This window comes from Eublepharis macularius, chromosome 4 (genome assembly GCF_028583425.1).
Source record: "Eublepharis macularius isolate TG4126 chromosome 4, MPM_Emac_v1.0, whole genome shotgun sequence".
NCBI classification, from domain to species: Eukaryota; Metazoa; Chordata; class Lepidosauria; order Squamata; family Eublepharidae; genus Eublepharis; species Eublepharis macularius.
Window position 1 is genome coordinate 80,692,013 of NC_072793.1, and position 14,659 is coordinate 80,706,671.

The following is a 14,659-nucleotide window of genomic DNA, read 5'->3' on the forward strand; positions in this document are numbered from 1 at the left end:
GAAACAGCATTTTAATTATATACTGCACTAGCATTGGTATTAAAAATACAAGATGAGGGACTAAAGTGTTAGAAGGACCCATACAAATTACTTAAAAAGTATTCTGAAAATGTCCACATTTTATTAACCAAGGTGCTCAGTTATCAGCAGTGTTGGAAAATAACAATGCAAATCATGGTGGTTGTCAGTGCATAGAAGGCTTAGAAATAACTCAGCCAAGTGATAGAATTTGGCATTTTATCAAAAAGCAAGAAAACAGTTTATACACTGACCTTTTTGTACAACTGTGAAATGACACAAATGCCTTTGGAGCACGTATTTTTAATAAGTGACTTATATAAGCCTGAAATTATTCTTAAATAGCTTTTCATTAGGTCATGGAGACTTTCCAGCATATATCCAGAGACCTCAGCATAGGAAAATAATTTAAACTACAAATGGATCCTGTATAACTGATCACAGATGACAGATGATAATGGACAACTATTGACAATTACAAGTGCTGAGTCAGGCTGTCAGAACCAGCCTAAGCAGACTTACACCCTTCCAAGTCCATTGGAATCTAGAAGTACCTTGATTATTCTTTTTAGCTTGTTTAAGACTGCCATGTCCAAAATGATAGAATATTTAGAATTAAGCCACATAAACCCATTTTCCCCTCTGATCCAACACTGCACAAACAACTGAAGGTTCATACAGGTTCATTACTTATAGAACAACTCTGTAATTTCTGATATTCAAGTATCCAACATGTATTGGATTGAGGTAACTGATCTTTCCCCGACATGGAAACACATGTTCCCATCATCCAAATAAGTTTTCACCTGCTCCTTAAAAGTCAACAGAGAATTAGAGAATTCTGTGTTTTCTGGTGATTACTGTAGCAGCTAGAAGCAAACATATTTTACATGCTCTAAGTTTTGCATGTGGAGACGTGGGTTCATCAAGAAATTTAAATAATTGTACAAGGTTAGAATAAAGGATGTCCTCAAGTCACATCTCTTGAACAAAAAAGAACTGAACTTTTGCAATAAAGGAAGGCACCAATAAGGCTCTGCTCACAGGGAGCTAGTGGAAAGAAATAGGGATGTGTTAATTTGGCTTGGGTATTCAGTAAAAAAATACCAAATTTTACCCAATTCATCATCTGTCCCTATGGTTTGAGGGTTTCTTCTTGCGCCTTGTCAAAAACTGTGGTAGACCAGTTGGGGAATCTCTCTGGATAGCATCCATTCTGCTTGGTTCATCACTCTCTGGCTTAGCCAGTCCGCCTCGGAATTGTCCTCTGTATAAACATATAATGACCTGTGGGAAGCTTCTGAGATTCTACCATACCGTGTCTGATGGCTCTGAATTCCAAAAGGTTTACCCTGTTGATAATTTGCCCTTCAGCCAGATGCCCTATGTCATTCTTCCTTGGGTGTGGAATCCTCATCCCCAAAGATGTGTCCATGGTCCTCACTGTCCTCTCTGGTTCCGAGTCGGACACCATCATGGGACTGAATGAGGTAAAGCCACTGGTTGTCTTCCTGTTTGAGGATCTCTGGCAACTATCTTGGACCTCTTGTGATCTAACGCCCCATGGTATGGCAACAGGCATATCTGAAGTGCACCGGAATGATGTCATTTGGATATGGGAAAGGAGCCAATCTTTGTGGCCTAGCCATGCTATCAGTGCCACTAGGATTCTGACGAACCCCCTAGGTGGTGTTTTCAGCTCAAAGGAAAGGGCCCAATGTTGGAAGTGCCTCTGAGAGATCGATGGAAGCCAGACAATCTCCCTTCTGAATGGCAGTCATGACAAATTTTTGCCTTTCTATTCCGACCTTCTTGTTCCTAGGCGTCTATTTTATTTGACCAAATTCCTTTGGATCTAGAGGGACCAGGTGGCACACAACTGAATTCCACTGATCACAGTATCCAACACCCGCCTTATTATTATTGGCTGCCAAGGGTTTGCCAAGCATTGTAAGCATCCCCCAAACACCATAGTGCCTGCTGCCTTGGTGTAGACACATTGAGTTCCCTTCTTAGGCCCTTTAGTATTCTGACCGGATTTGTTGAGGGAGAAGGTACTACTCTCCTCTCGATGTTTGGTTTGTTTTCCTTTATCCAGGGTTTCTCCAGACAGGTTGATATCTTTGAAAGGAACCATGGCTACTTTGGCTTTGGGGCACATGGTCCACATTCCAATTCCTAAGCTAAGTGTTGTGCCTGGTTGCCTGAAAATCATGGTTCTTGTTGACCACAGCACAGAATACTGCCAGGGCTATTTTCTTAGTTTTGTTCCTTGGCTCTTTAAAGGAGTTTGATGCTCACTGCAGCCAAGTCTGAGACCCAAGAGAATGTGACTCTAGGAAGGAGTGGAGCTGTCACCAATGCTCTGAAGGATGTAGTGAAAACTTGCAATTTTCTGTGCATAGCCAGTTCAAACCACTTGATACTGGAATCCTAAGTAGTCCGTCCTTGTCAATGGGCAGCACAGGATTAGACGGCAGGCTGGTTACCAGATCATCCACCAATGGCAGCTTGATCCTCTCAGTAACCCCTGGAACTAATGCATAAGAACTGGGTGGGAAAGGAAGTAAGAGTATTTAGTTTTGCCAAAGTTTCCCTCTTAGACTTCTACAAGTATGAGAGACTACTGGAAGGGAATTCCTGATGGGGCTATTGCTGATTCTAGGGAGGATTCTCTCCAACCCCTTAGTCCTTAAGGGAGAAGACTCCAGGATCCTCTTCACCTTAGGGAGCCTTCTAGGATATGGCTCCTGAGGAAGACCTGCTAGGGAATATTTCTTTCTTTTAACAGCTCCCCTTTCTTCTTGGCTAAGGGAGAAAACTGATAGCTCATGGTCCTCAGGTTGAAGGCTTAACCAAGATATGTGCTCTAATGGCCCTTCTCATTAATCTGGAGGAGACACCCCTTTACCTATCTGGAGTCAGACCCCCACACTGGAATGCCTCTCTTGCCCATCTGAGAGTCTAGCCGCTAGACTAGTTATTGGTGTGCCTTCAGGACCTCTTTGAATTCATTATTTCCATTCTGGGCCATGCCAGTTTGTTTGTTAAATAGTAACTATGGCTGTGACTATGTAAATAGAAGGCATGTAATTTCTTTCCCCTTAGTGGTGGAAAATGTCATCCAGTCATAGTTGCCTCTGCAACACTGGTCTTTTTTGGAGGTCTCCCATCCAATTGCTAACCAAGGCCAACCCTGCTGAGGTAGTGAGATCTGGCTTGCCTGGACTAACCAAGGCAGGGGCTGTGATAAGGTCATAATTATCATTATTTCCAGAACCACTAGATAATTGAGACTGGTTTACCCAAAGTCAGCCACCGAGTTCAAGCAATTAAGGGAGTTGAACCAGCAGGGTAATGATTCATGGCCCAGCACTTAACCACAATATTACAGCAACTCACTTCAGGCTTCCTTGCCTGGTGGATGCAAACCCCAGACATTTTCCCTTTCACTAGTCTCTTGAGAGGCCCGGGAGTAGGCTGAGGCCTGGAAGTTGGGCAAGTCTAGGCTGCAGGCTTGCACCCTCTGAGGCCTGGAAGGAGGCTAGGCCTGCCTTTGCTGACATACCAACAGCAGAAAATTTTCCAGGCATTCTTGCCTGATGGGTCCAGGCCCTTGGGCTTTTTCTCTTTCACTGGCCTGTGGAGAGGCCCAGGAAGAGCCGAGGCCTGGGAGTTTGGAAAGTCTAGGCCACAGGCTTATGCTCTTTGAGGCCTGGGAGGCAGCTAGGCCTGCCTTTGCTGACTTTCCTGCCAACAGAAATTTTCCCACCAAAAGGAGAAATGAAAGTGAAAATGCACCTCACAAGTCCCAGCTGAAAGGAAGGATAAACAAAGGAGGGCTCCCTTTTATTTAGGGCAAGCTGGCGCTGAGGCTTCTGCTACTCTTTTTTTCCTCCTTCCTTCCTTTCGCGGTCCCCATTTCCTGCAGGATCAGTCCTACCGCAGTTCAGTCGAGGCTGCTGGGGTTGGAGCAGGTCCTCTGCTGCTGCTGGAGGCTGCTCCTTCCAAGCCTGAGGGAGTTCCCAATAATATCGGTCTCTACAACAGGCTACTGCGGACTCAAACACCGCACCCTCTGGCCATCTGAGGGGGGGGGTTCCTCCCAGCCCAAAGGTGGGGAACCTCGGTGGAGTTTTGTGGTTGTGGCCGTGTAACCTAGGAGAACCTAGGGACCTCTGGCTCTAATGCTTGCCATTGCTCTGAGCAAAATGGGGGTGGGGTAGGTGGTAGGGCCCTTCCTTTCCCCTGCAAGCTCTGCACTGCCTGTGGCCTCAGCTTCCCTGAGTACTGGGATTACAGGCGTGCGCTGCCACACCTGGCTCATCTCTGGCAGTTTCTTCTTCACCGGGATTGATGCACTCTTCAGAGAGTTGCTGAAGACGTCCTGCTTGGATGGCAGGGCCAGAAAGACTGGTGATTCCAGGGACAAGCCCCTCCCCTCTGGGATCAAAATCAGCTGACTGACCCTGTCTTCGGAGAGGAGGAGCTATATCCCCAAAAGTAAGGACTGCCCCACTCCTACGACCACCGGAGAACGCCTGTTTGGTACAAGGCTATGCAGTTTTCTACTATATTTTTCAGCCTGTTAGCAAGAACCGCTGAAAGATCTTTGCATCTGAATTGAGTAGGGCTATGGGGCGATAGGATAAGTACAGTAGGATCCTTTCCCTCCTTAGGTATCATAACAAGCGATGAATGGCTCCATGAAGGTGGCATGTTGCCTGTAGATAGAACATGGTTCAAAAGATGCAATAATGGGGTCATTAACGTAGAGCTAAAGATTCTGTAAAACTCCCCTGAAAAGCCATCTAGACCAGTGCATGAGAATCAGAGAGTTTCTTGATGTCCAGATCTGAATACAAAAGGCCATCCATCGTCGTGGAGTCTGGGAAGGTGGAAATATACAGTTGTTTATAATACTTTACAAAAATATCCAAAATGTCAGTTGAGGCGGTAGCCAAATTACTTTGAGGATCGCTTGCCTGGTGTATATGTCTATCGATTCTTCTTTGCTTAACCCTCCAAGAAAGTATTCATAAAGATTTTGGGGTCTTCTGCCAATAGTGCATTTTGGTATGCAGCAATTGTTACTGGATATGTGTAAGTTCTAAATTCTCAAGAAGTTTACACAATGAAAGAATTTGGCTATAAATCTTTTTAGAACATGTCTTGTGTTGTTTTTCTAGGTCTTGAATCTTCTTAATGAGGGTTTTTCTTTCTTGTTCTTTACTTTTTTTCAAATAAGATGTTTTGGAGATGAATTGTCCTCGTAAAACAACTTTGAAAGTATCCCAGACAATGTGATATAGGACTCCCAATGAGCCATAATCAGAGAAGAAGTTCTTGATGTTCTGTTCAAATTCAGATCATACCCCTGGATCTAACAAGATTGTTTTACTGAGAGTCCATTTCATTTGTCCTTTTAATTATTCACTTGCCAATATTTTACAGGAAACGCAGAAGTGATCAGTCCAAAGTTTGGGACCTATATCCGCAGTTGTCACCCTGGGGTAAAGAGTGGGTCACAAGAACATAATCAATTCTGGTGTGTATCTGATGCCGGGCTGAGAAATAGGTGTAATCTTTTTCCGCTGGATGAAATGTCCTCCAGGCATCAAAAAGTTGAAATTTCCGTAGCAAGTGATATATTTTTATGTGAACGGTCTAAAATATTGTTTACTATAAAGTTAAAATCTCCTCCCACCACTGTTTCCCCTTTTGGAAATGTTTGCAGCTTCTGAAAAGTGTCCTTGAGGAAGTTGATCTGACCCGAATTAGGGGCATTGATAGCTGCTATCGTAACCAAGACACTGTCCAGCTTCCCTCTGATGAATAGGTAACGTCCTAATGGGTCATCTTCTGTGGCCTCCCATTTGAAATGGAACCTATGCGAAGAGAGGATTGCTACACCTCGTGCCTTTGACGAACCTGATGCTAAGTACTGTTCTGTGAACCATTTAGATTTCATGATGGTCTGATATGTTGCTTTAAGATGTGTTTTTTGAAGCAACAGGATGTCGATTTGTTGTTTAACAAGTGCAGTCATGACCTGCTTCTTCTTGGCCAAATTCTGCAAGCCTCTCACATTCACTGAGAGTAACTTGCATGTTTTTGACATTATGTCAATTGGGATCTCTCAGCATTAGTTCCATCTTCATGTCCCACGAGATGGAAGAAATCAATAACTGTGGAATTTACTACAGTAGAAAAGGGAATCTGTGAGGGTCTCTCTTTTGTCACATTAGGATCCACAATCGCATCCTATGTGATGATATTCACAGAAGGAAAAGTTATGGAGCGCACAGTTTCTGGGCACCTTCCTACTTCTTTAGGGGACTCCAGATCAATTAGAGTTAGATCTTCCCTTGATTCTGCATTCCCCAACATAAGAGGCTATCGTAAAAATAAAAGTTTTGTTAGAGCTGTCATCAACTTCTTGACAGTTTTCTAGGTTACAATTTGTTCCAGAGGATATTACCATATTCTGCACTATATTTAAGGGAAAGTCCACAAGGTTCCCTATATCCGTTCCAGTGTTTTCTTGAGCTTTCTTATTGCACTTTTCTTTTGATGTACGTAGGGGAGTGGCCTTTCTTATGTATTCTCTAAAAACTCTTTTAGGCCTAATTTGAAAAGTCCCCAGAAATGTCTTCATTTTTAATAACATTAAGGGGATGGTATTTTGATTGAATTTCAAGTTCAACACCAATCTCCATATATTTCTTATACTAGGTAGCCATTCCACGTCCTCTAGGTCAATAGCTGAAAAATCAACTCTGAGTAATGCACTCAAAGAGCTAATAATTCTTTTTTTACTTGTCCATCAATCTAAATTTAAAGGGGTCTGTGTCACTTCTAGAGCTATTTTCTCCTTTTCCCAGATCATATCAGTTTCTTCATTCACTGGCAATATTAATGGATTAACTGTCTTTGTTCTTCTCTTAAAACAACTTCAGATTCCAGCTTGGATTCTTATCTAAATAAGTCGTCTAATTAGAGTGGTTTGTCTACCTTTATTAAATCTTCTAAACCACTATAAAATTCCTTCAAAGGGAATTTGAACGTCTAATAACATCTTGGCACAGAGCCCAGCAACAGTCAGCACCTAAGCAAACAGTCAAATTTCCACTAACAAAAAGTCTCTGAGGTCTCTAAAATCTCTAAGGTCAAAGAATCCAGTACTCTTTTTAGTAGAAATAGAATAGAAGTTAAAAGCTTATCTCCTTCACAGCGTGCGGGAGCGTCCTCCTCCTCCACCGGAAAGTCAATAACACTAACTTATGATCGTTCCCTAAGTGAGTGATCAGTCCTTGCAGCGACTCTCCTTCTCTGGCCAATGGGATTCTCAAGAAGAAGAGTGCCTTTTAAAAACTGCTGCAAGGAGTTAAATTAGGAAGCTTGCCTCAGTGAGCCTCTATTTTGCTCAGGCTTGGAGATTAAGAGATGCCACCTGCTTGCTGCTGCTGGCTGTTTCTTCTGGCCTGCTTTGAACTGCGGACTGGATCCTGCTGCCCAGTGAGTGGAGTGGATTCCTGGCTGCTGCCTGGTTTGAGAGTTATAGCCTCATGGGTTTTTTTCTCACTTTGGAGGAATACAGGTGGGGGGAGGGGAAAGGGTTTTTTTAAACAAATTGCAATTTAAAAACTGCTTGCTTTTTTTTTTGCTATGTGTGGGAAAACTTTGGTTGGGCTTCTGTGCAGGGGGCTTTGATTCTGGCTTTTGAAATTGGTTATATTTACTGCTTGTTTTTCTGGGGGAGCTGTTTTCTCCTTTTCTTGGGCTTTCTTTACAGAAGTTTGGTTGGTGTTTTTTGCTGGGTTCTGTTTTGTGTTGGCATAGAAGTTTGGTTTCACTAGATGTTCAATTGTTGGATTCGGTTTTGTTTTCCCAGCCATGTCGAACGCTCCTCTCTGCAGGTCCGGGAGGAAGCGCCCGAGCAGCCTGACTGGGTGGTTGACCTGCGAGGGTTAACCCCCAGGACTCCCAGTGAGGGGGTCAGGGTCCAGAGCGCTGCGGGAAGAGCCCCCTGAAGTCGATGCAGGGGGTAAATTGCCCGTTTGCTCCTACGGAGGCCGGCAGACTTGCGCAGCACATCGCGTGCTGCCAGGCCATGGAGAACGGCAACAAGCAGATTTAAGGTGAAAACCTGTAAGTAGCGAATCCCTTCTGTCATTCTAAGCGTATGCGAAGGATTGGTGGGAGTTGAAGCTAAGAAGGTTCGGATATCTTCCCCTTCATTGAGTTTTGGAACTTAGTTGGCGGACTCCCCCCCCCCCAAGATGGCGACGAAAAAGCAGAGCCCTGCTGTGGGCAAATCTGTTTCGGCTGCTTTGCAGGGGAAAGGAGAGTCTCTTGAAGAGGTGGTTAAGCAGTCGGTCGCTGAAGCTATGAAGCCCTTTGTTGATAAGCTAAATGAAATCGGTCAAAGGGTTGGCTCAGTTGAGAACGAAGTGAAAACCATTAAAGACGTTGCGTCTGGGGCAGAGCAGTCTGCTCGGGAAAACGCAGTACTCATGAAAGCAACAAACAAAGAAGTAAAGCTTTTGGAGAACCAATTGATAGGGTTACAAGTGGATCGTGCTCAGACGGTATTGCGACTTCAGAATGTGAAGGAGGAGGAAAGTGAAAATTTAAAGGATTTGGTGTTGGAACTTTTGGCGTCATTCGCAAAGGCAACTAAAGAAGAGTTAAAAAGCGATATTCTGGAAGTCCGCCGGACATCTTCAAAATATGCAACGAAGCGTCAGCTGCCTCGCGAGATTATTATCGATTTTTCATCTAAGAAGACTCGGGACACCATCTTATATAATTCGTACAATGTGGACTTGGACTTTCTGGGTAACAAGGTTAAGATATTGAAGGACGTTCCATTTTTAGCTCGGAAAAGAAGATTCAAATATAAAAGGTTTGCAGCTCTTCTGAGGAAGCGTGAAATAAAATACAAATGGCTATTTCCGGAAGGTATCTGGTTCAGTTATAAAGACCAAGCCTACAAGATAACATCGGAAGTACAGCTGAAGGACTTTGTGTTTAATCATCAAGAGTTTCAGCAAGGAGAGGATTTAGAATCTGAAGGGGGGAATGGGGAGGAGGGAGTGAGCGCAGCCACTGTAGCTGTTCAGAGAGAGCTGTGACCGAGACGCAGGGGGGGGGGGGAGAAGACCTGATCCTGACTGTAGTTCGTATTTTATAAGATCTACCAATCTAATAGCATATTAGAAAGTTTAACTTTAAATAATTGTATTATGAAGGGAATGCAATACTTGTAGATGTAGTGTGTGTTTTTCATATGTTGTTTCTTTCCTTTCCCCCTGTTCCCTTTTTCCCTTTTGTAGTTTTTGATGTTAGTAATTAAAAATAAAAAAAAATTATAAAAAAACCCTAGATGTTCAATTGTTGTTGGCTGTTCTTCTGGCGGGGGTGTTTGTTGAGGTGCTTGGTTCAGTTTGTTAACCTAGTTGTGTTTGGGTGTACTTTTTTGGTATTCTGAGAGACTTGTGAAGTTTGAACTTCTAAAAAGTGTTTTAAAATAGGCTAGTTGTAGGTTTTCCCCATAGGGAATAATGGAGATTGGAGGTGGCTGGAGGCACCTTCTTTGAGGGGGGCTATAAAATGGCCCTCCATGGTCCCTTCTTCATGAAACTTGGGGGGGGGGTCATTAGAGGACAGTTAGGACCAGGTCTCCTGCTACTTCGGGGGATTTTACTTTCAAAATACCACTCCCATCCTCCTGGATAGCCCCTATATTTTTCCACATACAGAATTATGGAGATTAGAGGTGGCTGGGGGCACTTTCTTTGGGGGGAGGCATAAAATGGCCCCTTGGGGTCCAATCTTTATAAAACTTAGGGAGTCATTAGAGAGAAGTTAGGAGTAGGTGCAAATTTGGTGAAATTTGTTCAAAAATTGACACACACACACACACCGGCCACTGGAAATTTCTGAATTGAGTTTCCCATAGGAAACAATGGCTGAATTTGCTCTGCGATACCAAATTGAACTGGAGAATGAATTTGGTATTCCCGAAATTCTGATTTCCCCCCCAGTTAAGTATTATCAAAACAACTCAACCAAATTATTTTCCTGTGCACACCCCTAGAAAGAAATGCATACTTCATCAAACTAGTACAATACTTTACATGATAATACTACAACATACTGGGTATTAACAGACAGCACTGAACCTGTTATGAACAAGTTCATAATGGGACTGTCTCATGATAGGGTAGTGGAGATAAAGATAGATATCACTCCAAAAGTATTACTATCCAAGGTACAATATACAAACTTGATCTATAAAACTGCAGGGAACATAATTGTGTGTGTCATTCAGACACTAGCAGTACAATCCTAAGCAGAGTTAAATTCTTCCGTCTACTCACTTCAATAGATTTAGAAGGGTGTAACTCTGCTTAGGACTGCATTGCAAGTCAGAGTTCAACAAATAAATCCTGAGAGTCAGGTTGCTATTGCACCACACATTTTATTGTGGTGCAAACTCTTCATCTTTTACTGTCTCTTAGGTTAGCTGCTGCTGCTCTTGACAACTCTTGTTCACTCCCTCTCCCCATCTGTAATAAGAGGGACTTGGCAAGTTTTAGAAGACCCCATCCTTCCCCTAACAAGGAGGACTGAGAAGGAGTTTTCAGAAGCTAGCCATGCCAATTATAGTCAAGGAGGGGAGGAGAGATGGATAAGAGCTGTCAGGACAGAGCAATGACATCCAAGCTAAGAGACAAATGGTTTGTGTTAAATCCCTTTTTCTTCTTAACTTGGCTGTCTCTGCTACAGACAGCTCTTATCCACTTTCCCTCCCCTCTCCCTCGCTGTAAGCAGAGGGAATCTGCCAACTTCAGAAAGCTCTGCCCCATCCTCACTGATAGGGTTGGGGTGGATATTCATGGCATGAAAGTAGTACATTAACGCACCTTAAATAATGGAAGCCGGAGTCCTGAAGAGGTATTTATTTTGAAATTCCTTCACGGAGATCCTAACAGCACTTTGGGCATATTTATAAATTAAACCCTGGTTCTTACTTGATTTTTCTTTACAGTTCTTAAAAAAATATATCTGGAGTAAAAAGTTTGTTATACTAATAATAAAATTAGTAAAAAAAGGTTAGGATATGCTTTCTGGTAGCAATAATTAGAAAATGTTTTCATTAAAATATAAAACCCTGAAGGCTGTAAAAATGAATCTGGCTCCTAGAAGTAAAGAGAGTTTGTTGAAATCTTCATCAGATGGGAGAAAAAAACCCACCGTAGTGCAATCATCCTAGATTAACTCTGTCAAGAATACATTCATGATGCAGACCTAAAAAGAGTTACTCTACATATATGATAGCATAACCCTCAGCAATCTGTGCCTTCTGCTGATGGGCCATGGGACCCAACTACCATTTTCAATGGAATCTCTTTCCATGTACCATGATCAGCACTGAGGTACAAGCTTAGTCTACTATAGATATGTCATGCTGCATCTTTTATATTCAATTTGCAGACTAACAACTAAGATCCAAACTCTACGACTAAAAAGAAAGTATAGGACAACCAACCATATGTCCACAGCTTAATCACTGGATGCATTTTTGAAATAAGTATTGAGAAGGACCTTTCATTCTCTTTGCCTCCCCTAGATCTGACTCTTCAAAAGTCAAATTTAAGACAAAAGTCCAAACATTGGGTTGTGACAACAGATGCTAGGATCAATTTCTTCATAATCTTTTTTGGTGTGGCATACTTGGTAGAACTCAGGTGTAGAAACCAATACGTCCTCCAAACCAACTGTGTATCTGTGCATATGACGTGTAATAACTTGTACATCAATAGTTTGGGCTTCAGTTTGCCACCACTCTGTTTTAGCCTAGCATCAACAGTCCTTTTCAAGTCTCATTGTAAACAATGACCAAAATCCCTGAACATAGTTGAGCCTTCAAAGAGAAGGCTCATAGTGGACGTCTAATATCAATAGGATAGTTCTGAATAACTTTATCTGAAATGGGCTGTGTGAAATCTGGATTAGCAAATTCAGTATGAAAGAAGATCCCTGGCCCTAGGAACCTCTCATAGCCAACATCAATAATAGATTCTTTCTTGGCAATCACATTGATTCTAGTATACTGTTTAATCCATCTGGTGCCATCTGCATCATACTTGTTAAATTCTTTTACTAAATCACGGTAGACATAACTAAATACTTCTTCACTGCTTTAGCAGTTTCCAATGATTATTCAGGAGGTATTCCTACTTCTCGCTTTCTTAGTAACTGTTGAATAAAGTTAAGTTATCACCCACCCAGCAATTGGAATGTGTTTGATACAGCTGCCAATCATGTAACCTTCAGCCATAGGAATAACACGAGTCACGCCATCTCCACTATCTATAACTGTTCCAGTTAGCGTCTGCTCTCCTACTTGTCTTGATGTCCAAGATGCAACTAAGGCAAGGACAACCAGAACAGCAATGTAAAGACCAGGAACACTGAAAGACTCGAACATGATTTCAGCAGTATATCCCCAGTTTTCTGGAGTATTAAGAAGTGGTTCAGTCAAGAGAAAATAATAAGATTTAAGATTATGCTCTTAAAAATTTGAAGACATCTTGTTCCATAAATCTCTCCATCAAGTCCCAGTTTTCAACTATTCCATGGTGGATAAGTCACTTTATTGCATATGTTGGTTTCCTATTGCTTCATCCGCAATAAAGAAGTCTAGATCATCTACATCTTTCATAATCCCTCTTTCTGCTTGATTGGCAACTTTGACTTATTATTTAATAGCAATACCTAAAGGAAGGATGAACTGAGGTCCTGTATTACCAGCATATCCCACTGGAGGATCAATTTTGGTTTCCACATCTGAGTTCTACCAAGTATGCCACACCAAAAAAGATTATGAAGAAATTGGTCCTAGCATCTGTTGTCACAACCCAGTGTTTGGAGTAATGCAATCTTAAAATAAACAATGAATTGCTTTAAGTCGATTGTTAAAAAAAATAGTTAAATTCATGCCAGAAGTTCTGTAGTTCTGTAGTATGCTGCCAATATTTGTATGAACAAGTGTTTCTATATCTGGATGTACTTGTGGCTACTATGATTTGTGCAACCCCAGTGGCTCGTTAGAGCTACCTCATTGTAAAAGCCACAGTTGGAACATGTGTCCATTGCCTTCAGATGGAAATTTCCATATAACCTGCCCTTTGGATTCCTAAAGGTGAATACACAGGGACTTCTAGATATATGAACATTAGCCAGTTAAAACTACTGAAAACCAAAGGTTGGAACTTTGACTTCAAAAGATAAATCACACAGAGACCAGTCTTACAATTTAGATGGAGTCTTCAGTTCCCTCATCCCTGTTTTTATCACACCCCCACACCCTCTCTACATTTGAAGCAGATTGTAAAAGAATTGACCTTGTTTTTTGAAAATCCCTTTTTAAGGGGAAAATTACTGAACTTTATTAAATGAGGTGATGCACTGATAATAACTGCTTACTCTAAAATGAAGTTAAATTAAACACATATATTGAGCCAAATTCCTTGCTATACTAGGCTTGTATCAATTCCAAGGCCAGAGATATATAACACAGATCACAGTATAGTTCATTGATGCTATGTTTAAATTAGCATTGTGATTTTTGGGATTGTATAAACAATACGATTCTGTAACACACAACCACCCGAGCAAGACTGAATCTCAGCAAAAAGACAAACCGGGCCAGACTGCTTTTTCCTTTCCCCTACAGTCCTAGTTTGCCTAAAAATAGTTTCCTTCAAATGGTTTACTTATCCATGGGATGAAAGCTCCCCATCTCTTTCCTTCCACAAGTAAGAAAGCTGCCTGAGGAGGGTGACTGACGCAATGACCGCCAGAGGGTAAAGAGACAGCCAATCTTTCCTTACTGCTCCTTCTTTTGTTCAGATGTCCAGAATTCCACACACATTTCCCATGTTTCTCCATAACAGGCTAAGTACGGTTCAGATTCAGCTGCAGATTTTACCAGATACACCCATAAATTCAAGTTTCATTCCCAAGAGTAAAATGTCTTTGCTAGTAGTGGAGTACCAAGGTGTGCTTCGATGTGATCCTTCCAGTTCAGAATAGGTTTTCTGTGTAACTACTGATAAACAAGTTGTCCACACCCAAAATTAAAGTATCAGTTCAACAGAATTAGATGAGTATTTTTCTTACAATATTTTATTTAGAAAAGTCCTAGAGGATATCACCAGAATTTTGATGTACAATCATTTATGGACTAGAATGAAATACTTCATATACTAGATCTTCAAAAGAATTTAGTAAATGAAAAGAAAAATATATTCCAAACAATATCTGGCTTTCTAAAAGACAATCAAGCAACTATCTGAAGAAGCACAAAGGTGGTGCCTACTAATAATCAGATTTATAACACAGCACTACTGTGAGACAAGCATATATAAACCCTATGTAGAATTCCATGTTTATGATTTCCCCCTTTATCGGTGTTACTATAATTCTGAACATAGTTTTATGCATATTACCAGAGATGTATAGCATGTTCATGAAATGCTGTCACTCACTTTATTGAAATGCATGGCATTTCAGTGTATCAAAGCCCCCCTCCACACATCCGAGTATAATCTCTGAACTCAAAAGTACA

At 41.7% G+C, this 14,659-nt stretch overlaps 1 protein-coding gene and 1 pseudogene across 2 annotated transcripts in view; both read right to left on the reverse strand.

The window, feature by feature from the left end:
- Nucleotides 1–14,659, reverse strand: part of RNF130 (ring finger protein 130) — a 68,627-nt gene that overhangs the window by 34,672 nt on the left and 19,296 nt on the right. The window lies entirely within an intron of this gene.
- Nucleotides 11,680–12,841, reverse strand: LOC129328614 (actin-related protein 3-like; annotated as a pseudogene).